Below are 27,947 nucleotides of genomic sequence, written 5' to 3'. Positions count from 1 at the left end.
CAATAATGATATTACTTTTATTGTAAAAAAATCTTTAAAAGGTTTAAAAACTCCAGTCAAAGTAATGACCAGCCACAACTCCAGATGACGAAATATGCTTTCTCCTTCTTGGCAGAGAGGTGAAGGGATAGAGATACAGAATGAGACGTACATGTTCAGATTGTGCAGAAAGTGAGAGGAACTTTACATGGGTGAGAGAGCCTAGACAAAAAGGAAAAAGCAAACAAAAAGGACAGAAAAGAGCATTAATGAAGCCTAAAAAATGTGCAGATGAGAACATAAGGGAGTCAGAGGAAAATGAGCAATTGGGATAATTTTGGAACTACTCTCCTGAATTCATTACATACTTTAAGATACAAGCTGCATGTGATAAGGTTTCAAAGTTGCATTTAAAATTTTCTTTATATTATTTTCTTTGTATAGGGAAATATTAATATTTTTACTGGTCAAATTCAGATTACAAAAAGTTAAAAATAAATAAAAAGATCTTTGATAAATAGGCTTATGCCTTCTTGAGTGAGGAGTCGCAGAAATGAAAGAATGAAAAAAGGGACATCAACCTAGGTGTATGGGACCCAGTGGATTGACCCTACATGCTTTGTGAGTGACTCACTAACAGATCTGGAGTCTAATGTTGAGGGTCGGAAGAGCTAGAGTTCCTTCTCTCCCCAGCTTCTGTAACCCCTTTTCAGATTCTGCTGCTTTATAAGGAGGTTGCCATCCCTTTTCCACTTTTTTACCTCATGCCACATACATTTGGTAAACTCCTTGGCCATGGGCAGTATGCTTTGAAATATTTCCACTTTTCATTTCTTTGGCATTTTCTGATTTCAAAAGAATGTTCATTCAAGTTAGTACAGGTCCAGCCACAAAGATAGTCAACTCAACGTAACCACCATTTAACCAAAGTTTATTTTGCTATTGGAGCCCAACAGGTATGAGGTGGTCACTAAACATTAGAGCATGAGTGAGGCATGCAGGAGACATTCTAAGATCTTGGGGAAAGTAAACAAAGCTGTGTTTATGCCCCCTTAGCATTAAATATGGCTCTGAACTTGTAGTATGGAGCTTTGACAATGGCCCAGCAAGCTAAAGTTAGCTTGCTCGGTGTTAAGTCTTAGTTAGTGGACTGAACACATGACTGTTTACTTGTTTTCTTATTACAGACTAATCTGGTAATTCATCTTTTCTGCCCTCCTAAATCTTAGCTTTTCCTAACATGAACAACTCTCCCTTGTCTATGATAAAAAAAAGAGAGAACACTGGGCACTGTTGGAAGGATGAGTTTAGAAGAAAGAATAAGGCCAGCACTCTCTTAGTTTAGGTTTGATTTTGGAACAAAATAAGGCACTTTTATGTGATTAAACAGCTTAAAGAAAAAGGAGGTTGACTTTGCCATAATACAGAAAAGGGATTCAACAAAGATAGAGTATCCTTTAACTTCAGTTTTGGTGAATATATCCTCCCCTGACTCCTTATGGACTGATCAGTACATCATCAAAGCAGAGTTATGGCAAGCATCAGATCACTGGTACTCACCTAGAATGAGAGATAGTGCCTGAGAGGCCTGGGATATACATGGCTGAACCTTTTTATGCCGTTAGATGACTAGGAAGCTGTGTCAATGAACTAGGGCCAATCAGATCCTGGGGAAAGCCTTGTCTCCTTTTAGGGAAAGGAGAGCCCTTATCACAGGAGGGAAAGAGGAGAGGACTGGGCTCCTCTATGTTGGGGGTTGGAAGAAAGAAACTGTAATTCTGTGACTGGAAGGAAGAGGCTGGGACCTAGCCTGTGTTGTGGGAAAATGCCGGTAAATATTAGTCCTATCAGAGATGAATTACATTATTTCAGAGTATGTTTTTGTGGTTACATTGGAATATGGGTATGTATAATTTTCTGAGAATTTATACTATGATCTGTAATACTTCTAAGAATTCTAAAATTCTAATAATTGAAATAATTTCATAAATTCTAATAATTTCTAACAATATTAGTGTATAGTATAATACATATAGTATAATACTATAATACTATACTATACTATAATACTGTACTATATAATAGTATTATACATATAGTATAATGATATGATGTATAATATAAGATGATACAATATATCAATAATGTAATATAATAAAAATAATATAACATAATTAATATAATAATATAGGCCAATAATATGTAATGAAGCTACATTGAAATGATTAGATTCATGAGAGACTGGAAAGTAGAACAATTTCCTTTTCTTCTCTATTCAACTTAATTTACCCCAATTCAAATTATGTTTTAATCACCTCCTACATACCAGACACAATGCTAGATGCACTTCTGTTCAAGCTGGGAACGGACAGCATCACCACTTAGAGGGATGGAAAACTCTAGCCTAGAGCAAAGTTAAAACTTCTTACATAGTATATTGAGAGCTCTCTGGAAATCAGGAGAATCTGGGTTTAACTATTGCCTCAGACACTTATTAGCTGTGTGACCCTGGGAAAATCACTTCTAGTCTTATTTTTCTCATCTTTAAAACCAGAATCATTGTAATGCCTACCTCACAAAGTTGTTGGGAGCATCAGTGGGATAATATATAGCAAATGCTTTATAAACACGAAAGTGCTTTATTATTGTGGTTATTTATAATTTTTATTTTTGTGACTTGGGGAAAGTACTGTAATTTCTGTTTCAGGATAATAATACCACCTACCTTCTAGTCTTGTGAGAAGTAAATAAGATAATACATGTATAATGTTTTACAAACATCAAAGTGCTATATAAATACTGCTACTACTACTACTACTACTACTACTGCTACTACTACTACTACTACTTACTACTGCTACTGTTGCTGCTACTACCATCACTGCAAACTATGCTTCAGAGAGTGCAACTCTGGTGAGCTGGCCATGTTGTTCAAATGCAAAAGGTATGCTTGCCCAAAAGACTATTTTATGGAGAGTTTACATGGGGCAGGTGATCACATGGTGGCCAGAAGAAATAATACAAGGACACTCTCAAGGTCTCTCTCAAGAACTTTGGATTTGACTGTGCAACATGGGAGACACTGTTTAGCATGGCATGCCCACATAAGAAAAGGTGCTGTGCTCTATGAGCAAAGCAGAATTGAGACAGCACAAAGTAAATGTAGGATGTGTAAATTTGGGATATCCACCCCAAATATTCACGTGGACTATCTGTGCCCAACCTGTGGTAGAGCATTCTGAGCTCATTCTGAGCAGCCACAGTTGGGCACACTGAATTTCACTTTATCGTGGTGATGTCATTTTGGTCCTCTTCGAGAACCGACCATCACTGCAGCTACTGCTGCTGCTACTCCTCCTCCTCCTACTATTCTTCTTGTTTGTCCTTTGTCTCAAAGAGGACCATGATATTGGGAAGGTGATGTCATGACTTACAAGTGAATTGGATATAAGTGTGGCAGGGCTGTGTCAGGCTCAAACGAAATGGCAGTGGTAATGCACTTACCACAGTGTCTGACAAATAGCAGGTATTATATAAATACTAATTATTATTGTTACTAATACTAGTAGTAGTAGTAGTACAATAGAGGTTTGATGACAACCACTTATAAAATGTTTTAATATTTCAGAGAAGATGCCCGTCTTCATTTTTTGCCCCAAATATTATTTTATATCTTTGTTCCCTTTACACATCTTCCCATCTATATATGGTTTCAATTTTGTCTTGTTTTGTAAAAAACAAAACAAAAACAAAAAATAACTTGCTGGTAATTTGATTGACAGGACCTCAAATCTGCAAATGAATTTACAAAGTACTTTACTGTTTACCTGATTCCTCAATGAACTTCCAATATTCTCCAAATATTTCTTCTTTTTTCTCAGCACAGTTTTATGTAAATAGTTCAAAGATTTCATGGATGTGTGTATATTCCTTCCAGTGTTGTCCATCACAACATTTTCACAACTCTTCATACCATGAGATTCTTGTCTTTATCCATGCAAAATATTATTTTTTTTCCAGAGGTTCTGCCTAACACACTTTTACTTCATAATGGACATGTATGTATATCTAGATTGTTTAATTTTCTTTTTTTTTTTTATTTATTTTTTTTTATTTAGCTTTTAACATTCATTTTCACAAAATTTTGGGTTACAAATTTTCTCCCCTTTTCTCCCCTCCCCCCCCAAATGCCAAGCATTCTAATTGCCCCTCTGACCAATCTGCTCTCTCTTCTATCATCCCTCTCTGCCCTTGTCTCTGTCTTCTCTTTTGTCCTGTAGGGCCAGATAGCTTTCTATACCCCTTTACCTGTATTTCTTATTTCCTAGTGGTAAGAACATTACAGTTGATCCTAACACTTTGAGTTCCAACTTCTTTAGCTCCCTCCCTCTCCACCCCTTCCCTTTGGAAGGCAAGCAATTCAATATAGGCCAAATCTGTGTAGTTTTGCAAATGACTTCCATAATAGTTGTGTTGTATAGGACTAACTATATTTCCCTCCATCCTATCCTGTCCCCCATTACTTCTATTCTCTTTTGATCCTATCCCTCCCCATGAGTGTTGACCTCAAATTGCACTCTCCTCCCCATGCCCTCGCTTCTATCATCCCCCCCCACTCTGCTTATCCCCTTATCCTCCACTTTCCTGTATTGTAAGATAGGTTTTCATACCAAAATGAGTAGGCATTTTATTCTTTCCTTTAGTGGAATGTGATGAGAGTAGACTTCATGTTTTTCTCTCACCTCCCCTCTTTATCCCTCCACTAATGAATCTTTTGCTTGCCTCTTTTATGAGAGATAATTTGCCCCATTCAATTCTCCCTTTCTCCTCCCAATATCTTTCTCTCTCACTGCTTGATTTCATTTTTTTAAGATATGATCCCATCCTCTTCAATTCACTCTGTGCACTCTGTCTCTATGTGTGTGTGCGTGTGTGCATGTGTGTGTGTGTAATCCCACCCAGTACCCAGATACTGAAATGTTTCAAGAGTTACAAATATTGTCTTTCCATGTAGGAATGTAAACAGTTCAACTTTAGTAAGTCCCTTATGACTTCTCTTTGCTGTTCACCTTTTCATGGTTCTCTTCATTCTTGTGTTTGGAAGTCAAATTTTCTTTTCAGCTCTGGTCTTTTCATCAAGAATGCTTGAAAATCCTCTATTTCATTGAAAGACCAATTTTTCCCCTGAAGTATTATACTCAGTTTTGCTGGGTAGGTGATTCTTGGTTTTAGTCCTAGTTCCTTTGACTTCTGGAATATCCTATTCCATGCCCTTCGATCCCTTAATGTAGAAGCTGCTAGATCTTGTGTTATCCTGATTGTATTTCCACAATACTTGAATTGTTTCTTTCTAGCTGCTTGCAATATTTTCTCTTTCACCTGGGAGTTCTGGAATTTGGCCACAATGTTCCTAGGAGTTTCTCTTTTTGGATCTCTTTCATGCGGTGTTCTGTGGATTCCTTGAATATTTATTTTGCCCTCTGGTTCTAGAATCTCAGGGCAGTTTTCATTGATAATTTCATGAAAGATGATGTCTAGGCTCTTCTTTTGATCATGGCTTTCAGGTAGTCCCATAATTTTTAAATTGTCTCTCCTGGATCTATTTTCCAGGTCAGTTGTTTTTCCAATGAGATATTTCACATTATCTTCCATTTTTCTATTCTTCTCTCTTTGTTCTGTGATTTCTTGGCTTCTCATAAAGTCATTAGCCTCCAGCTGTGCCATTCTAATTTTGAAAGAACTATTTTCTTCAGTGAGCTTTTGAATCTCCTTTTCCATTTGGCTAATTCTGCTTTTGAAAGCATTCTTCTCCTCATTGGCTTTTTGAACCTCTTTTGCCAATTGAGTTAGGCTAGTTTTCAAGGTGTTATTTTCTTCAACATTTTTTTGGGTCTCCTTTAGCAGGGAGCTGATTTGCTGTTCATGCTTTGACTTCATGTCTCTCATTTCTCTTCTCAGCTTTTCCTCCACCTCTCTAACTTGATTTTCAAAATTCTTTTTGAGCTCTTCCATGGCCTGAGCCCATTGAGTGGGCTGAGACACAGAAGCCTTGATTTCTGTGTCTTTGCCTGATGGTAAGCATTGTTCTTCCTCATCAGAAAGAAAGGGAGGAAATGCCTGTTCACCAAGAAAGTAACCTTCTATAGTCTTATTTCTTTTCCCTTTTCTGGGCATTTTCCCAGCCAGTGACTTGACCTCTGAATATTTTCCTCACACCCACCTCACCTCCTGATCCTCCCAGCCAGCGTTTGGGGTCTGAGATTCAAATGCTGCTTCCAGCCTCAGGGCTTTGGGCGGGGGCAGGGCTGCTATTCAGTGTGAGATTAATTCAGATGCTCAGGTGAGGGCAGGGCTGCCTCTCAGGCTCAGTTCCCTCAGGGAGTTTATGCACAGACCTTCAACAATGGATCCAGGCTCCTGCCTGCTTGGGGAGCCCTGGTCTGCCGCTGCCCCTCAGCTTCTGTCTCCCGAGGGGGCCCGAGCCATGGGGGCACCCCACTCCCTCCTCGACCTGCCAAAGGGACTCTCTCACCGACCCCCGTCACCTGTGGGTGGAGGTACTTGTGCGGCTGCTGGAGATCCCGTCCCTGAAGCCCGCTTGGATCTGTTCCTCTTGGTGCCGCGGCCACGGCAGGGCTGTACTCAGCTCCCAGTCCCGGCGCCCAGTCCGCAGCACGAAGGACCTTTTGCGAGAGGTTTGCAGGTCTCTCCGGAACAGATATCTCCCTTGCTCCAATGTTCTGTGGCCTCTGGGTGCAGAATTCGCCGTGAGTTACTTCTTTGTAGTTGTTCTATGGGTTGTGGGTTCGGAGGTATGTGTATGTGCGTCTTTCTACTACGCCATCTTGGCTCCGCCCTAGATTGTTTAATTTTCAAACATAAAGGTCTAGTGCTCTTTGTTGTGGTAAGTGGGATGTTATAATACATTTTTCTTGTTCTTTTAAAAGAATATAGAAATAAAACACCTATCAGATTGTATAACATGACAAAACAGGAAAATGATAAATGCTGGAGGAGATGTGAGAAAATTGAAATGCTAATGCATTGTTGGTGGAATTGTGAACTGATCCAACCATTCGGGCAAGCAATTTGGAACTATGTCCAAAGGGCTGTAAAAATACACATTCCTTTTGACTCAGTAATACCATTCTAGTTTTGTATTCCTAAGAAATCATGCAAGTAGTAAAAGGATCCACATGTACAAAAATGTTTACAGCAGCTCTTTTTGTGGTGGCAGAGAATTGAAAATTGAGGAAATGCCCATTAGTTGGGGAATGGCTGAACAAGTTGTGGTATGTGAGTGTAATTACTATTGTGCTATAAGAAATGATGATCAGGCTGACTTCAGAGAAACCTGGAAAGACTTGAATGAATTAATGCTGAGTGAGGTGAGCAGAGCCAGGAGACCATTGTACACAGTAACAACTACAATCTATGATGATTAACTTTGGTAGACTTAGCTTTTCTTAGCAATGTAAGGATCCAAGACAACTCCAAAGGACTCATGATGGAAAATTCTGTCTACATTCACATAAAAGAACTATGAATTCTGAATGCAGATTGAAGCATATTATTTGCTCTCTGTCTCTCTCTCTCTTGTTTATTTCTTCTTGTTTCTCTCATTGATTCAAATTCCTCTTTACAACATGACTAATGTGAAAATAAGGTCAATATGACTGTATATGTAGAGCCTACATCAAATTGCACACCATCTTGGGGTGGGGGAAGAAGAGAAATGGGAAAAAAAATTACAACTCAAAATCTTCTGGAAGTGAATGTTGAAAACTAAAAATAAATAAATAAAAATTTTAAAAAGAATATAAAAATGCAGATTATGTTTACCTTATCTTGCTGTCGTCCTTCATTGGTTCAGGTAATTTGCATTGCATTCCTAGGATTTTCGATAAATAAAATCATGCCATCTGAAAACAATAATAATTCAACTATTCATTTCTGACATTGATATCCCTTATTTCTTTTTCTCATTTACTGCAATTACCAGCCTCTCTAACACTGATTCCATTGCAGTGGGGTCTATCCATTTCCACTGTTTTGATATGTCTCCACTGTATATCACACCAGCTTGGAGTTTCAGGTAGTTACTTTTTATCATGTTTATCATCTATTATTATTATCTTTAATGTGTGTTTGATGAGACCAATTTCATTGACACCTATCTCCTTCATTTATGAGTACATTCCTTCCCTTTACCCTACCCTACCTTTCATTCTCTGAAAAAAAGAATGAAAAAGAAAGAAAAAAACAGTTAAGCTAAAATAACTATAATATCAAATGAGTATATGAGTCAAATTGTGCCTCCCTAGAACTTTTATCCATTGAATCTAGTCCCACCTTGTTGAACCAAACAGAAGAACTCTAATTTCCTTTTCATATGAGACATCTTTAAAAGTTTGAAGCCAGTGATCATATTCCCTTGATGTCTCAAGCCCATTAAGTTAAACCTCCCCAGTTCCTTCAACAGTTTCTCATGTTACATTATTTTTTCTTCCTTTACGGTCAGTGATATCCACCTGTCAGGGCTGACAGTAAGGGAACGCTTCCCTGTTACAGAGCTGTTCGATGGAAAGTAAACAAGTTTGCGTGTTCTTGGAAGAAGCCATGCCAAGAAGAGATGGATAATTGGCAGTGCCAGCTGTTAGCTAGGCAAAGGCTAGGAATGTGCAGAAGCACAGCCAAGACACTGAAGAGGAGCAGAAGCAAAGATAATATAGCTGGGACGTGTTCTCAGCTGCCACCCTTTTGGAAAACTGAGAGACAATGTTATGCAGTGGAAAGAGCCTTGCATTTGGACACAACAGTTGTTGTTGTTCAGACATGTTTGACTCTTTGTGACCCTATCTGGGGTTTTCTTGGAAAAGGTACTGGAGTGGTTTGCCATTTCCTTCTCCAGCTCATTTTACAGAGGAGAAAACCTATGTCTTCCTGACTCCGGGCCTTGTTCTCTATTTGCTGCACCACTAGAGATCTGAGTTCAGATTCTAGCTATGACACTCACTATGTGACCAAAGACAAGTCACTTAAATCTCTTGGATCCTCATTTTCCTTGTCACTGGGATAATAATGACACTTTCCCAATTTCATAGGGTTATTGTGAAGAAAGTGCTTTGGGAACCTTAAAAGACTATAAAAATGGAACTTGGCCTAGGGATATTTAGGTGGTACAGTGGATAGAGCACTAGACAGAGTCAGGAAGATCTGAGTTCAAATCCAGAGGCAGACACTTACTAACTATGTGACCCTTGGTAAGTCACTTAACCCTGTTTGCCTCAGTTTCCTTATCTGTAAAATGAGCAGGACAAGGAAATGGCAAACCCTTCCAGTATTTTTGTCAAGAAAACCCCAAACGGGGTCATAAAGAGTTGGACAGGACTTAAAACAACTAAACAATAATGGGTTCTTTGTGCTGTGGTCTGAGATAACTCCTTGCCTCCATTCTACAGCAATAACAACCAAAAGAGTTGAACTAGGGACTCCAACACAACGGGAAATTTGACCCCATAGGTATCACTGGAACGTGGCACGATGAAATCTACTTTTAGAATATAGATTTCAAAAGATGTAACTAAGTTATTCCAAAGAAACAGGGATGGAAATGAATAACATTATGGTATAAGAAAATAAATTGCAAAGAAGGTGCCAGACTTCATTGGTAGAGGAAATTTTGTCATCCAGGAGTTCTCCATTCCAGTAAAATCGTAGACTCAGTCTTTAGACTACATACCACCTAGGTAGGCAGAAAAAAAGACTAAACACATAAGAAGTTTGGGAAAAGATCCCAAGTGTGGAGGAGAGGCATGACATAGTAGTGATAGGGAATTTAAATTATGTAGATATCAGTAAATTCTCTTTCTGTCCAAATAGTAGAATAGTGAATGATTTGTTGACTTGCCTAAATGATAACTGTATCTTTCAGAAAGCTGGAGGAACCAAAGGAGAATTTTATTCCAGATTTGTTTTTTACTGAAAAAGGAAGAACTCATTTTTGGAATGGAAATGATGGGAATCTTGGGAAAAGGATTAAACACTACCTCTTAGAATTTGTGAAACAGAAAGAGACTAAAGCTGAATATAATCTGACATACATCCTTTATCTTGGAGCACTACACTTCAAAAGATTCAGAGAAGAGTAGATAGGAAACAATGGACTAAAATTATATGGAAGAAATAGACTCAGAAATGATAGTAAACTCCCAAGATTAAAATTCTGAAGACATTTAAGGAGAGAGCAAAATTTTGTGCTGGTCAGAGTGAAGCATAAAATCGAGGATGTTGCTGCTACTGCTGACAAATATAATGAAGATAGAAATGCAAACCAGGAGGATAAAGGGTAATGCCTTTGCCATTTTCCTCTAGTTTTTGTTTTGTCTTACTGGATGCGCTTGCCAATAAGGGAAGACTTTTAGGAGTGAGAAGTATTTTGTAGCCCTCTGTATAGGTTCTGTATTTTATTTTGTTTTGATGAGTATGATTGCCAAAATGGACTTTAGGGGGGCATGAATTTACCATCCAAGAATAATTGGGAATCACAGGGAATTTTCAATCCCTAAATAAAATAAGTATTTTGAATTATAGGCTTTTAGTGATTACTAGAGTCAAAAGAATAGATTTTTTGGGGCACTGACTGGCCTTTGTTGGCTATGTTTGATGAAGGATAATGGCTCTGGGTAATATGTCATCCTGCACTTGTGAGGGAGAGGCTTTCAAGTCACTGTACCTTAGCAGACAGAAGGCAAGAGCTCATGAGATGACTTTAAGAGCTAAAACCCAGGAACTAGTAGTAGAAAGGTCAGTGATGCTTAGTAGGAAGGAAACAGCTAGTAGAGAACAGTGTGATGACATCACCAGAGGCTATGTGCAGCCTTATATTAATAGACACTAAAAAATAGCTTTTTAATAGCTACAAAAGCCTAACACTGCACTAGGTCTTTTGGTACAATCTGTGAGGTACTCTGGCAATAATTTCCCTATGTACTATCTACGTGTATTCACAGGCATGTTCTTTGGATATGCATCTGTTCCTACTGGTGTTGTGATAATCTGTAGGAGAGAACATACCTTTCACCTTATGGGTATAGACACTGATCTTTCAGTGTCACTTTCTGTTCTATGATGTCTAATTAAATGTCTTTTGTTGTGAAATAATGCTTCTTTTAGTTAGCTAATAAAAATAAACATAACAATAGAGACTCCTGTGGCTAGGAAAGCTTTTCCCTTTTTTTTTTTTTGCAGGGTTATTAAGCTGCAAAATCAGAAGAGATATAGTTTGCCCATATTTTAACAAAGTATTGGCAGAATTTTATTCTATCCATATGAAATTGATGGAAAGGAGAACTATAGACTATAGATGTCTTCAGAATGGGTAGAATGTGATCACAAGTTTGAACACTTCCTCAACTATGCCCTTTGCTTTCCTCCAGTAAGGTTAATGGGATATAAGATCTTCCCCAGCCCATTAATAGGCTCACATGAAGCTCTGGGGCAGAACCAATTAGGCTCTGAGCCACAGGGATTCCTATATCTTTTCGATTAAGTACTGATTTCCAAGCTTCTCTAAGCCAATCAAGTGTTTTGATTGGATCCAATGAAGAATCTTTGGTTGGAAACAGCATATATTGTGTGGCTTGGAGGGAAAGGTGTGGGTGGAGAGAGAGGCAGGCAGAGAGAAAGGCAGGGAGAGGGAGAAGCAGGCAGAGGGAGAGGCTGGCAGAGGGAGAAACTTGCCTAGGGGAACTTGCTTGCAGGGGAGGCATGATGGAAAGAATGCTCAAGATGTTGATACTCCCAGGATTAGTGATGAGTACCTTACCAAATCTTGGCTTCTGGTATCCTAATAGCAATGTTACAAATAAATATTTTGATTTTTTATTGGAGGAGGAGACTTTATTATATTTTGTGAACAAACCCTGGGAATGTATATTCAGGGCAGCTACTGTGGATAATCACATTGGTGTTACATCTCTCCACTAATTCGATGACTTAGAAGAAAGCCTAGAGAAGATTCTTACCAAATGCCCAAACAATTACAAATTGCAAAGATTTGATTACATCTCTATAAAATGAGAGACTAGGTAATCTTCGAGGTCCCATTTGGTTAAACAAATTATGGTACATTCATGTAATGGATAATTATTGTGCCATAAGAAATGATGAATAGGAAGGATTCAGAGAAGCATGAGATGACAGATCAAGTTGGAAGGGACCTTATGGATCATCTAATCCAAACCTTCATTTTACTGATAAAGTTTTAGAAATACTCAATGACTTATCCAAGGTCACCTTGTAGTTAATAACAGGAATAAGATTCAAACTCAAGACCTCTGAATCTAAAACATTCTTTTTACTGTTTACCATGGGAAAACGTACATGATAAACTTAGAGTGAAACAAAGAGGATCAGGAAGACAATTTATGCTACAAATGACTGCAAAAATGTAAGCAAACGAAACCAAAATAAGATACTGCGGTGTGCATAATGATTCTGGATCTTGGCTCCAGAAAAGGGTTGAGAAAGTGTACTTTCTTTCCTTCTTTGCAAAGACAGGAGATTATGGGTGGAGCCCTTTGACTGGATCCAAACTTCACAGAACAAATTCCATTAATAAAAGAATTTATTCTGTAAAACTTGGACTCAGTCAAAAGACCACACCCAAGGACCTAGAAGGCTACATGTTCAAGACTGCAGGTTCCCAAACCCTACTATACATCTGGCATGACTGATGTGTTGTTTTTTCTTTTTGAACTACTTTTCCCCCCACTTCTTTTCAAATCTTTGTTACAAAGCATGACTCTAGGGAGGAGAAAGGCAAGAGAAAAGGGAAGAAGATATGTAGAAATGAAAATCACACAAAAACAAATAAGATAAATTCAAAAAAGGGAAAGGAAGATTTTTTGGATAGGATCAGCATTTTTATTCTCAAAACACATTTCCTATAACTCTAATGAAAACACAATTAAAATTAGCAGCTAGTTTTAACTTTTTGAATTTTTAAAAATTAAATTATCTAAACAACTTTGAAATTCTCCTTATAGCCATCAGATTGGCAAATATGACAAAACGGGAGAATGACATATGTTGGAGAAGCTGTGAGAAAACAGATATATTAGTAATTTGTTGGTGGAGATGTGAATTGTCAGTCAGGAAACATTTGTCAATATTTACTATTAATGACCCATACTCCAGGCACTGTGCTAAGTATAGGGGATACAAAAAGAGACAAAAGACAGTCCCTGCCTTCAAGAAGTTCCCAATCTAATGAAGGAGATAATAAGTAAACAAATTTACAAATAAGCTTAGTACAGGATAAATAGGAAATAAGGAATAGAGGAATTATAAGGGACTGGGGAAAGCTTTTGGCAGAAGGTACGATTTTAGCTGGGATTTAAAGGAAATCAGGGAGGTCAATAAATAGACATGAAGAGGGAGGTTGTTCCAGGTATAAGGGACAGCAAAGAAAATACCTGGAACCAAGAGATGGAGTATGTTATTGAAGGAAATCAGGAGGCCAGCATCACTGGATCAAAGATGATGTGGTAGGGACTAAGGTTTAAGAAGATTGGGATGGGAGGAGGGGGCCAGGTTATGAAGGTTTATTGTTATGAATTGTATTATATTATAATAATTATCATTATATTATGAATTATCTTAGATTACGACTGCCAAAGAGGACATTTTATATTTGATCTTAAAGGTGATAGGAAGCCCCTGGAGTTTATTGAGTAGGGTGGAGTGACATGATTAAACCTGAACTTTAGGGAAATCGCTGAATTGGTCTAGCCATCATGGAGAGCGATTTGAACTATACTTACAAAGCTACAAAACTGTGTATCTCCTTTGACCCTGCCATTACTCGGTCTATAGTCTAAAGAAATCAAAGAAAAAAGAAAAGGACCAATATATACAAAAATACTGATAGCAGCTCTTTTCAAAGAAGCCAAAGAACTAAAGGTCTGCCCTCTATTTGGGGAATTACTGAACAAATTATCACATATCGATGTTAGAGAATATTATTATAGCATAAGAAATGATGGATGAGATCTACAGTTTCAGAGGAAAGTAGGACGACCCAAGAATGATGCAGAGCAGAAGTTGGAGAACAATTTATACAATGACAACAATATTATAGGAAAAATAAAAACTTTGAAAGACTTTATAACTTTGATTGATGCAATGACAATGAAGTCCATGCAATGAACCCATAAATTCGGAAAAATGAAGATGAGACCCTGTTCATGGCTTGCTAGATGTGATCAACTAGAAATGCAAAGAGGGACATACATTTTGGGAGATAACTAACGTAGGAATGTGTTTTGCTAGACAATACGTGAAAAGGAATTTTTATTTTTGTTTTTTAATGGACAGTAGTGGAAGGAACAAATTATAAATACACGTAAAATGAATTAATTCAGTAAACATAAGCTTAGGAACTGAGAAAAACATTTTAAAGCTGACAATGAATGATGGTGTAATATTGACTAAAACATGAAGTTAAACAATTCAAAGATACAATGCCAAGCCCAGATCACTGAATACCAACTGAATTTGGATTTGTGTAGATTTGCTGTAGAATGGGATTGTTGAGGGTGAACAGAGACTAATGCGGGGAGGGAGAGACAGAAACAGACAGAGAAATCGAGGGAGAGAGAAACAGAAGAAGAGAGAAAGAAAAGAAAGAAAAAGAGAGGGAGGGAGGAAGGGAGAGAGTGAGAGATGAGAGAGGGGGAAGAAAAGAGAGAAAGAAGACAGAAGAGAGGAAGGATGGAAAAGAGGTAGAGAGGGAGGGAGGAGGAGAGAGAGAAAGAGAGAAAGAAAAGGGAGGGGAGGAAGGAGAGAGAGAGAGAGAGAGAGAGAGAGAGAGAGAGAGAGAGAGAGAGAGAGAGAGAGAGAGATTTTGTAACAAAGTCAAAAGACTGAATACATATAACTCCAGTTGCTAAACTACACATTGCTTCTCACTTGCTGCTTTATTTTAGTAAATAAATGTACCAGGAGATGTATAAGTTTTAAGAAGCTTGGTGTTATGCATCACCTGGTTGCTGGTGTGTGTACTGGTGTATACCTGCTAAAAGCAAAAAAAAAAAAAAAAGAAATGGGGTACAGATCATGGTCTTTCCGCCAGCTGCTACAAAGTCACTCTTTGAAATTAACTTCCAGTTCACATCTCTCCATCTTTTTCACAGAGATATCATGAAACACTTTGTAAAATGCCTTCCTAAAATCCTATAAATAAATTCTTAGTGTTTCCTTGATTCATCAGCTGGTCAACCTTGTTAAAAAGGGAAATTGCACTGGTCTGATATGATCTGCTCTTAGTGAAAGCATTCTGGTTTCTAAAAAGCCCCACTTCCCTTTCTCAGGGTTTACATACCATCTGTTCAATAATCCGGCTTATAATTTTGCCAAGGACTGACGTCAAACACACTAGTCCTTCGCATGCAGAAGTCCCTTGCTTCCCCTTCTTGATTACTGAGACATTTGCCTGTCTCTGTAGGTGCAGAATATTTGTATAAAAAGGAACATGTGTGATTATCTAGTCTACACAGTAGTTGAAGCGTGACACACCATTATTCAGGAACAGATATCTTTGACAATTCTTTTAAAAAGATATGTTCTTACTGCTATCTTTTATTTTTACATCACCTACAATTCCTAGGATGTTCTACCCACCCCTGATCCCCCAAAGTCACCCCTTATACACTGACAATTCTCCTTTGCTTCCAGGTATCTCCTGATTTCTCTTACTGAATCACAGGACCTTTGAGTCACAGATGGTAAGATGTTTAGGGTGGAATTATTTGAAGGACTGGTATGTAGAATGCAGTCTAACTTTTTCTTCTGCTTAACTCCATGTTGAAATTGAGAAGACCACTGATACCACATAATTTAACCAGCAGCTAAGCAAGGGCAACTAACAAGATGGATGAGAAATGGTCACGAGCTCATGGGAGCATAGATTTAGAGTCAGAAGGGATATGTATGTGTATGTGTGTGTGTGTGTGTGTGTGTGTGAGCATATGTGTTGTGTGTGTGTGTAGCTATCTAGCCCAATCTCTTCATACAAAAATAATTGTATTTTTTTCAATGAACAATATCTATTTTTCTCTTTTATATCCTATCCACATTGAAACAAAACCAAACCAATCCCCTTACCTTAAGGAGAGAGATGGAGAGCATTGTAATAAATATACATAGTCAAGAAAAAAAATTCCTCCACTGGTAGTGTCCAGAAAATATTTCTCCTGCGCCCTGAGATGATCATTTCTCTGTGGCACTTAGGATTGATGGTAATATTCCATGTGCGGCATGGGTATGGTACTTTGGGACTCAATGTCACTGCTCTCTATTTGGATTCTGTACTTCTCTTAATTTAGTCTAGGATCCCACTAGTTTGTTTATTTACTTACTTATTCCTTCATTCATTTCTTTTCATTCATCTCTTTATTTGTTTATTTATTTATTTATTTGCAACAATATATTGACCCTATTGACTCATACTGAATGGAATGGAATGGGAAAAAATAAATTTATTAAACACTTGTAATGTATCAAGTGCTGTGTTAAATACTAGGAATACAAACTGAAAAATGAGAGAGCAGCCCCCATTCTCAAACAGATCAACCTCTAAATAGAGAAATCACTTTTATAGGAGAATTCAAACTCAGGGTAGATGGGAAAGGCTTGGTAGTGTTTGGAGTTCAGCTACAGAGCCAATAGAAAGGAAGGCCAAGGAATCCTTAGGATAAGTAAGGAATATCTTGGTGGGATCTGGATGGGTGGGTAGAGGCTGGTGGGGTGTTGGACCAGCCCAGTAGGCTCTGCCCTTATTATCCCATGGTAATCCCTGATGGGTGAGTTTGAGACGTGGCAAACGAATTTACAGTAATGTAAAACACTATTTTGGAGTGAACTACTGTCTAGCCTTATCTCTTCCCAGTCCGCTCCCCCTCAAATCTGTTCCTAAGAAGTTGATCATTTAAAACCATGTGTAGGATTTATATTTATTCCTATTATGTCTCACCATATTACATCTGACCTTTTATTTTAAGTTGTCTAGATAGATTCTGTCATCCAAGGTGTTAGCTGACCCTTCCAGAATCATGCTGTCTACATATTGGTTAAGCTTTCCATCTCTGCCTTTACCCAAAAAGATCTTTGGAACACTCCACCAAAGAAATCCCTTTCAGTTGACATTGAAAAATTAATGATTATTCTTTACATCTAAGTCATTCAATGAGTTCTGAGTCTATACAACTGTGGTATTGTACAAGGTAAATATCTCTTTGAAAGCAGAGATATTCTTTTCCTTTTGTTTTTGTATCCCTGGATGCCTTGCACATAGTTGTTCAGTAATGTTAGTCATCTCTCACTCTTCAGGACTCCATTGCAGTTTCCTTGACAAAGATACTAGACTTATATTCCATTTCTACAGTTCAATTTACAGATGAGGAACTGAAGCAAACAGAGTTAAGTGACTTGCCCAGGGTCACACAACTAGAAAGTGTCTGAGGCCAAATTTAAACTCAGGAAGATGTCTTCCTAACTCCAGGCTGGCACTCTATCCACTGCACTAGCTATAGTATACCCTTAATAAATTCTTGTAAAATTAAATTGAGTTATATAGTTATCATCTATTTATCTTTTCCACCAGGGTGGAGTAAGATTTTTTTTATCATATTTTTAGTTGATATCTAGTCATATTATGCTCACAACATTTTCTTTCTAACTCATTGTCCTAGTTACCCATCATATAATGGAAAGAATGCTGGATTGGGACCTAAGGAACCTTAATTCAAATCCTCTTTTGCCAATTGTATCTCTGTAACATTGAGAAAAAATCACTTATGCTTCCTCATCTGTATAATGAAGGTCTTGGGTTAAATGACCCTTATTTGGCATATTTAGTAATGTTTTATACGTAGGTGAGAAATCAGAATTTCAAAGACTTGGTCCATGAGATGCTTCTACCTCTAAACCTAGGATCCCATCACTCTATCAATAATCTAATATAGAGGCAGCCCAGTAGTGGATTTGGAGTCAGACATCTTGGGGGTCAGATCTAAGTTCTATTACTTAGTAATTATGTGCAGGTCTCAGTTTCCTCATCTTTAAAATGAAAGGTTTTTTCTTCTTGGTATTTAAAGTTCTTCCCTGGAACTTATTCCCTCACTAAAATGGAGGCAAGGCAAAGTAGAGGAGACAGATTTCAGAATGCCTTATTTATGTCAGATTCACTGGGCTTTTGCAAACATGGGAAGGATGTTTTGCGAACAGTGCCAATGAATGCAGGTAAGAAAAATGACAAATTGCTTAAACAAAATCACATCATTTCTGAAACTGATCACACTGGGCTCAGGAGCCCCACCATTTAAATACCTCAAATAGGGTGCTGTCAATTACGCAGTGAACAATTCACACTCCCCTTATCACAGAAAGCAAAACCACCAAGTTAGCTCATTGTAGAATTAGGGAAATAGCTTAGATTTCCTTATTCTTTCCCATAACAGTCATCACTCCTTACTAAGCGCAGGACCCAGACATATATTTTCATTTAGATTAGTAAAGAATTGTGTGAATTTTCCTGAAAGTTTCCTATGCAATTATTTCTCAGCATAGTCTTAGGAGGCTAGTATCAGTATTGTATTAATCTCATTCATCACCTGGTAATGTGATTCATATGTTAAATGGTTTTGGCATTTATATTACTTATAATGGAATGAGATGGAATTAGACTAGTGATTTCAGTAGTTGAGAGAATGTCTTAAGAGGAAACTCCCTCTCACCAATGCCAACCAGCTCCTTCTCCCCAATTTATAATCTTTGAGAGTTGTTTAGAGCAATGAGAAACTGGAACTAAATAATTAATTAACAATAATAGCTAATTTTTAGATAGTGCGACCTACCAGGTACTGTAGCAAATAGTGTATTATGTCCTTTGATCCTCACAACAACCCTGGTAGTTGCCATCATTTCCCCCATTTTACAGGCAGGGAAACTGAGACAAATAAGGATTAAATGATTTGCCCAAAGCCACACAGCTAGTAAGTATATGAGGCTGGATTTGAACTCAGGACTTCCTGACTCCAGGTCCCATGTTCTATCCACTGAACTACCTAGCTGACCCCTAACTATCCACTTTATAGTGCTAATCATTGTTTATAATATTTACATATATAAACACATATAAATAAAAATATAATATACAACATAAATAAATATGAGAATTATATATTATATTTATAATGACATATTTTTACTATTATAGCTATTCTATTATTATATAATGCTATAATATTGTATAATACATAATATATTATATAATTTAATATTACAATAATGTATTTGTATGTTATATAATAAAGTATGATATTTATAATAAAATCACCTTTATAGTCATATATTTGTATTATAAATATATAAAAATACCTTATATATATAATATTATATATTTACATATTTATATTTATATAATGTTTTGCCATTTCTTTCTCCAATTAGTTTTACAGAGATGAAGAAATTGAGGCAAAGAGGATTAAGTGGCTTGCCCAGCCCACTCACAGGCAATAAGCATGTGAAGCTGGATTTGAACTCAGGTCCTCCTGACTCCAGGGGCAATGCTCTATCCACTGCGCCACCTGGGTACTCCCTTCTCTGGATTTCTTGATCATTACTGAGTCTGATGTGAATTTTGATCTTTTACTAAAGTAGGTATGTGGGAGTTCAGCAGCCTATCTCTGGTTCAGGTAACTATCTTGACCAGAAGACTTGATATCTCAAAACCTTTGTCTTCAGGGATGAAGGGAAACAGGACTCTTAAAGATCCCATGTGATCACTTGGAAACAAGATGCCAACTCTGAACAAGTTCTGTACAGTTTTTGTTGTTGTTCAGTCCTTTCAATCATGTGTGACTCTCCATGATCCCGTTTGGGGTTTTGTTGACAGAGGTACTTGAGTGCTTTGCCATTTCCTTCTCCAACTCATTTTATAGAAGAGGAAACTAACACAACAGGGGTAAGTGGCTTGCCCAGGGTCACATAGCTAAAAAGTATCTGAGACTGGATTTGAACTCAGGTCCTTCTGACTTCAGGGCCATGCATTGTGCCACCTAGCTGCCCCATTCTACAGGGTGACTCTCAATATTCATACATTATCTCAATAAAGACTCACAATAATACTTCAGGGCAAAAATATTTATTGAATGAATAAATGAAAGAGTGAGTGTTATAGGTATTATCACCCTCATTTTACAGGTGAGAAAACCACAGCCAAGGGAGTAATATTAAAGACATTTATACGGTACTTAAAAGTTTGCAAAATACTGTCCTTTTGTTGGCAAAACATTATCTTATTTATACTATACAACAACCCTCTAAGGTAAACACCAAAGGCATCATTATCATCTCATTATATAGAAGAGGCAACTAAGAGACAATTAGTGACCCCCACAGTGCCGTGCGACTGCTAAGTAGCAAAAGTAGGCATTAAACCCGTATTGGTGACTGCCTCTGGTGCTCTGCAATGAGCTGTCTCTTCAAACGCTTGTTTGGAGTTGGGTTGTGTCTTACATATCTGTACCTTCTGCAAGATCCTTCCTTTCTTGCTGCCCAGGATTTAGAAGATATTAGATAATTAGGTCATTGGTCTTCACCCATGCATTTGGCATATTTAATAGTGCTTCATAAGGAAGGAAGAAATCAGGATTTCAAAGACTTGGTTCATAAGAAGTCTTATTTTTTTTTGTCTGATTCCTCTGGACACTTCGTGTGTGTGTGTGCGCGCACATACATCATTTTTTAAAAACTTAAGTATAACTGTCATCCCAAATTTAGATTGGAATGATTTCCCTTTTGCCTCTCTTCCCTTTCCCTAAATTAGGGAATTATACTCAGCATCATCCTCTTCCTCCTCCTCCTCAGTCCTTTCAATCATGTCTCTCTCTCCATGACCCATCACTTGTCCTTTCTGTTCCTCAAGCAATTCCTTGAGAATTATTTAAGTCATAAGAAGAGCCTTCAGTTTGTTAAAATTCTTCTCATCCTTCAAGCCCTGCCTCATGTCTGTTTTCTTCCATGAAGCTTTCCCTGGTATCTCTCAAATCAAATCAACAATCATTTATTGAGCACCTATGATATGCAAAGTACTACACAAAGAAAGGAAACACACATGTACAGAGAGAGAGAGAGAGAGAGAGAGAGAGAGAGAGAGAGAGAGAGAGAGAGAGAGAGAGAGAGAGAAATTACTTGCACATAGTTATTTGCATATTGTCTCCATTAAACTGTGAGTTCCTTGAGAGCAGGATCTTCCTCTCTCTGTATACATATCTTACTTGATAATTTGGAGATAATTAATGCATTCTAATTGAGTAAAGTTGCTTCATTAAAGTGGCCAGACAAAATCTTCCTGTAGAAAGTGAGATTTTAGATGTCTTAAAGGAAACTAGGGCAGCCAGGAGGCAGAGATGAATGGGAAGAGTTTTCCCAAAGGTAATTCTCCATACTGATGAAACCACAGGTCTTTCTTCTATTCACATATATATGGAGCAATGTGTTAAATGCTAGGGATACACAGACCAAAGAAATAATAGTCCTTACCCTCTGGGAGTTTAACTTCTCCTGCTATCAAATAATATTTCCTATTTAATTTGGGTTTCACAAAGTGCTCTTACCAGAATAATTCTGGGAGTTGGGCCTTGTGAATATCACCATCCCCATTTTACAGGAGATAAGCTTCACCTTCAGAGAGATCAAGTTATTCACCCAAGGTCACACAAGTAATAATTAAGTGTATGAGCTAGAATTTGAACCCAGGTCATGTATTGACTCCAAGCTCTGGCTCTCCAACCACTGTATGACTCTGCTGCTATAGTCTAATGTCATGTAGAAATATTTTAGGTTCATTCACCTTGTTTACTTTTAGTAAAAATCTTGTGATTATGTCCTGGGCAAAGGTAAAAGTAACTTTTTTTGTTAAATCGGTCATTTCTCCAAGATGGCACTGTTTGGTATGAATTCTGGAAGACTTGATGCTAAGCAGATTCTGGCTCCTGCTCTGGCATTCATATCAGAGCTTGTTATTCATTTGACTAAGCCCTGTAATTTACACGACTCTGTCCATGCTGCTTTTTCCCATAAGTCTTTAAAGACTGGGCTTCTATCTTTTGGAATTAACTTCAACAAACCCTACCTATGGTATATCGTCTATGCAGGTGTTTATTAAATACTTCAGATAAAGGATAATTGAAGGGGATTCTGTTTTAGTAAAACTAAGCAAAAAAAAAAAATATACAAAAGAAAGAAAAGACAGAGCAGCAGACCAATTTATCCCAACATCTGTTATGTTTGGACCGAATACTGAAACCACAGTGTGAATACAAATGGAGTTTTGGCTGGAGAACAGGCTCTTTTTTCAGCTATGGTTTACCTCAAAACATTTTGAGGATATATACTTGTTTTTTCACCTTTTCCAAACATTTGGATGAATTCAAGCCTGAACACATTTGAAAGCAGAGAGGAAAGGATCAGTTGGGGGAGAGAGAGAGAGAGAGAGAGAGAGAGAGAGAGAGAGAGAGAGAGAGAGAGAGAGAGAGAGAGAGAGAGAGAGAGAGACTGAAAGTGCAGGAGAAAAAGGGGATAATTATACCACTATTATCACAGCCTGAAATCTTGCATCTTTGATTTTTGTCTCTCCTTCTCATTCCCCCTCCCTATATCCTATCAGTGACAAAAACCCCGCCAATTGTTATTTCCTAATGAGTCATATCCATTTTCCCCTCTTCTGGTTCACTATAATCATAAGAATTAATCTCTTCACTCCTAATCTCTTAATTGGATCCTAATAATAATTCTAACTGGATTATTGATCTCAAGTCTCTTCTCCTTCCCCCAGACTAATATTCGCATAAGAACAATATGGCTGGCTATATGCCTGCTCAAAAATCTTCAATGAGTCCCCACTGCCCAAATTTCTTAGTCTTGTATTCATGAATCTGCATAAATGTCCCACCATGTGGGGCAGTAGAAAGAGTACTTACTGGTTATGGAGTCTAAGGTTGTTGTTCAGTTGCTTTTAGTGGAGTCTAACTCTTCCAGACTCCATTTGGGGTTCTCTTGGCAGAGATGCTGGAGTAGTTTGCCATTTCCCTCTCCAGTTCATTTTACAGATGAGGAAAACAGGATTTAAATGTATTGTTCAGTTTTTTTCAGTTGTGTCTGACTTCATGACCCCATCTGGGGTTTTCTTGGTAAAGATGCTGGAGCAGTTTGCATTTTCTTCTCCAGCTCATTTTACAGATGAGGAAACTGAGGCAAACAAGGTATAGTGACTTTCCTGGAGTCATGTACAGAGTAAGTATCTTAGTCTGGATTTGAACTCAGGAACATGAGTCTTCTGACTCGAAGATCCTGAATTCAAATTCTACCTCTGACACTTTGATTAAAATGATTGTAGAATTGAGAAGTCTAGAGATGAAAGGGATTTTAGAGGCCTAGTTCACCTTTCTCTATTTACCAATGAGATCTAGGGCAGAGGTGACCCATGGGCTTCGTGTAGTCCATGACAATTCTGAGAGTGGCCTGAGCCAGATTCAAATGCAATTAGGATATGTGTAACAAAATAAATATAGATACAATAGAACATAAATATAATCAATACATGGTTTTCTAAGTCAAATGTGACCCACAGGGATCTTTCTGTACAGTTTGGTGGCCCCTATTTCTATTTGAGTTTGACTCCACTGGTCTAGGGAGGGGAAATGACTTTCCCAAGGTCACACAGATAGAAAGTATCAGGGATCAGGATTTGAACCCTCACCATGACTTCAGAATGAGTGTTCTTTCCCTTGCACCTTGGGTAGATCATACCAAGAGTACTTGGACCTTTTACCTCTGAAATGAAGGGGTTAGATTTGACAGCCTCTAAGGGTTCTTCTACATCTGTTCTAGATCTATGAGCCATCTTTTCTAGATTCATCTCAAAGACTTTTGAAACTGTCTGTTCCTGGTAAAATTTCTTACTTTATTTTCCTTAAATATGTCTTGCATTTTTAAGATACACACTCTTTATTCTATGTCATTTCCTCTGCTCAGAACTCCTTCCCTTCTCCCCTCAGTTTTCCCAAACCTTTAAGAATTCTCTATACCCTCTACACTGCTAAGTGTAATGCCTTACACGTTGTATGTGTTCAGTAAATATTTAATTAATTGATTAAAAGCATCTGCTGTGGAAGAGACAAGTCTTGGAAAAGTGAATAGTGATTATGCTGAACATATACAATTATTCAAAGAATATACTTAGCTATACAGGCAGTCACACACTTGCTAGTTGAATCTAATTAAAGAAAAAAAAAGACATTCCCCTCATCAGACTAATGTGTTATGTACTTTTCAATTCAATGGCATTGGCCTCCTAGATGTTTCACCAATAAGACACTCCATCTCTCAACTTGGGGCATTTTTTTCTGACTGTCCACCATGTCTAGAACATTTTCTAAGGATTTCTCTGGCTTCATTTAAGTCCTATTGAAAAAAATCTCACCTTCCACAGAAAACCTTCCCTAACCCCTCTTAATTCCAGTGCTTTCCCTATTTATCTTATATATAGCTTGCTTTGGGGCAGCAAGGTGCCACAGTAGATAAAGCGTGATGCCTGAAGTCAGGAAGGTTCCTTTTCTGAGTTCAAATATGGCCTCAGACATGTATCAGCTCTGAGACTCTGGGCAAGTCACTTAACCCTCTTTGCCTCAGTTTCCTCATCTGTAAAATGAGCTGGAAAAGGAAATAGCAAAAGCCAAGAAAACCCGAAAAGGAGTCATAAAGAGTTGGAAACAACTGAACTTCATATATATTTGTTTGCATGTTGTATCCCCCCATTAGTTTGTAAACTCCTTGAGGTCAGGGACTATCTTTTGCTTCTTTTTGCATCCCCAGTGCTTAGCATAGTGCCTGGCACGTAGTAGGCATTGAATAAATGTTTTTTGATTGATTAAATAAAGATGAGGTATAGTAAGATATAATTCACTCCTTCATTTCTAGAAAAATCCTAACAAGGCATCTTTGAATATGGTAAAGAGATAGTATTTCCCCTATTTCCTGCACCTTCCCATTTATTTTTCCTATTCTTTTGTACATCATTATCTGAAATGCAACCCCTTTTCAGTTCTACTTCTTAGAATTTCTTTCCACAGTCAGCTCAAGAACTACTTTGAGCATGAAACCTTTCCCCTGACCCTGCCAATAACTATGTATCTGTTCTGTTTCTTCCTTTATGTATACATGTTGTCAATTGCAGCTAGAGTGTAAGTTTTTTGAGGGTAAGCAACGTCTGTTTCCCTTTTGGTTTTGTATCTGTCGTGCCTAGCACAATGCCGAGCATCTAGTAAGCACTAAATAAGCACTTATTGATTAATTAATAAAATATGCTTGTCTGGTGGTGTTATGGTGGTGATTCCTTTCATGTATGGATTCTATAATGGTCACTGAGGTCCCTTCCAACTCTTGATTCTGCCGTTCTGTGAGACAGAGGAAGGATTTTTATATCCACTTCATGGTGAGTATAGTGATTGGTAAAATAGTCTTTCCTTAAGTGTAGGTGTCCTGGTCAATAGCAACGGATTTGATAGATTTCCATGGAAGAAGGAATATGCCAATGATGCCAATGAAGGGATTAGGTTTCAACCGCCATCACCACAACAATAATAATTACAGCAACAAACCAGGAGAGCTCCTTCTTTCAGACAAGGAAAAGTGTTTCTCCTTCAGACACCCAAAGGGAAATGGAAAAGGAGACACTTAAGGAACTAGTTCCCTACCTCTTTTATCAAGGGCAGGCAGATGCCAATTAACTGGGAAACTAGAAGATTTTAGCTTGAAAGTTTAAGACATACATGTAAGAGATTCAAGATATGGGGTACTCAGAGAAACAAAAGAAGGAGGGGACATACCTAGAGCAAAGATAGTCTTTTGCAAAAATCACTGGACCCTCAAAAGCTAAAGGATTTTTCTTTTGAAAAAGGTTACTGTAGGTCATTGTGGGAATTCTTCTAAGTTTCTCTTTCCTGGCTTTGTCCCAGAGTATTTCCCTTTCAGAGTTATATGACTGGTAAATCACTCCATTTCTCCCCTCCTCAGTTTCCTCCTGCAGATAAAGTCATTTCAGCATAGAGCTCACAGGATTGTCTTGAGGATCAAAGGTAAACCCTTTGCATTTCACTCTACCCTGCTTCAGCTCAGTGGATAGAGTGCCAGCTTTAGAAACAGAAAGACTCATCTCCATCTTCAAATCCAGCCTCAGACACTTAGCAGCTGTGTGACCCTGAGTAAGTCACTTAACCTTGTTTGCCTCAGTTCCTTCATCTGCCAAATGACCTAGAGAAAGAAATGGCAAACCAATTCAGTGTCTTTGCCAAGAAAATCCCACATGGGTTCATGGAAAGTGAGACATGACCGGAAAATGACTCCACAGCAACTGCACCTTTTGTAATATTCCACAAAGATTTATGAAGTTTGCCAGGTCTCCAGGCCTAGGTCTCCCACTGCTTCTGGGGTCATCTCCAGTTGTCCTAATCTCTATCTGGCTAGATCCAGATGACTCTGGAGGAGAGAGCAAGGTGACTTTGCATAATCCTCCCTCACTTCAATCCAATTCACTTACAAGTCATGGCATCACCTCCCTGATCTCAAGGTCCTCCTTGAATGATAGACAAACAACAGCTGCTACTACTACAATGAAGTTTAGCAATGTAAATAAATAAATAAAGGAGTTTGCAACATGGCTGACTCCTGGAAGCAGACTTCTTGGATCTTTCTTGTAGGTGACATAATCTTAACAAATTACTGATGTTTGCACATATATCTGACCCCTGTTATAGAATAAATTCAGGAAAAAAGCATGTGACTGGCACCAGGCCAAACAATGAAAATAAAAATACAAAACAGAAACAGTCCTTGACTTCAAAGAAACTGACTTTTAATAGTGGGTGATAACACATCTTGGGGAGAGGAGAAGAAAGAATATTTTGATCTAGAAAGTCACAGGGATTGTGGTTGGACAATAAAGGGGACAGACAGATGACTAGCATGTCTCATCCTCCAATCCTTTACAATTGAATAGGGAGATGAATTAGATCTAGCAATTCATGTAAGCTCCTTGAGGACAGAGACTGCATTTCTGACATTAAAGTGTCAGATACTATAACAAAAACTGGGCTTCACCACAATTGTATAGTAATAGCTGTTCTTTGTGCTATCCATTTTGCTAGATAATCAAGCCCCTATGTCACCTTAAATGCCCTGTTTCCACTGTTGTCAAGTTCAACTTCAGGAGTACCTGGGAAGTCTGGATAGTGTGTCCTAGGTGCAAAACCTCTAAGACCCTGGGGGAAGTAGAGGAGAGGGAGGTCATTTTGGGATGTTGACTGGACTGACAGCAGAGACTTCTGGAGTCATGAGCTTCCATGGTGAGTGGCAGGGCAGGTTGACTTCATTTGAACATGTTTCTGCAATTCACCCTTCTAGCATGGAAAGTGGATGTGAAGTCTCTCCCACTGATCCTCACTACCCTCCCTCATACTTCATTTTTGTCTTCTTTTGTTCAGTTTCTCCTTTCTTTCCTCCTTCTGTAAGAGTGCGAAGGGCCAAAGAATCATAGGTAGAGCTATAGGGAAGCTTGAAATCACCTAGCCCAACAGCTTCTTTCACAGATGAGAGAATTGAGGCCCAAAAGCTGAATGAAGTAACTTGTCCGAGGTTGTCCAGGTAGTTAGGAGCAGAGCCAGGATTCAGACTTAGGTTTCCTGATCTCCAACTCTTTGGGTGCTGAAAAACTATAATCATCAGCACCAAGGAAGATTACTGTGTCAGCACACTTGTAATACTTTGATAATAAGCTTAACACCTTAACTGAATTAATACCAACCCCATCTAAATAAGTAGCAATAAAAGCAAATTATATATCTTTA

At 38.1% G+C, this 27,947-nt stretch overlaps 1 long non-coding RNA gene across 2 annotated transcripts; it reads left to right on the top strand.

Annotated features, from left to right (window-relative positions):
- Positions 1-1,689: 1,689 nt before the first annotated feature.
- Positions 1,690-27,947, top strand: LOC140534481 (uncharacterized). 2 transcript variants are annotated; one of them, XR_011977331.1, is made up of 4 exons: positions 1,690-1,810; positions 15,718-15,767; positions 18,138-18,282; positions 19,492-27,947. It is a non-coding gene; the product is annotated as an uncharacterized lncRNA (long non-coding RNA). The 2 variants fall into 2 exon arrangements; XR_011977332.1 differs by having other exon boundaries at positions 1,690-1,882.

This window comes from Notamacropus eugenii, chromosome 3 (genome assembly GCF_028372415.1).
Source record: "Notamacropus eugenii isolate mMacEug1 chromosome 3, mMacEug1.pri_v2, whole genome shotgun sequence".
In the NCBI taxonomy this organism is placed as follows: domain Eukaryota; kingdom Metazoa; phylum Chordata; class Mammalia; order Diprotodontia; family Macropodidae; genus Notamacropus; species Notamacropus eugenii.
This window is presented reverse-complemented; position numbering and strand designations above follow the sequence as displayed.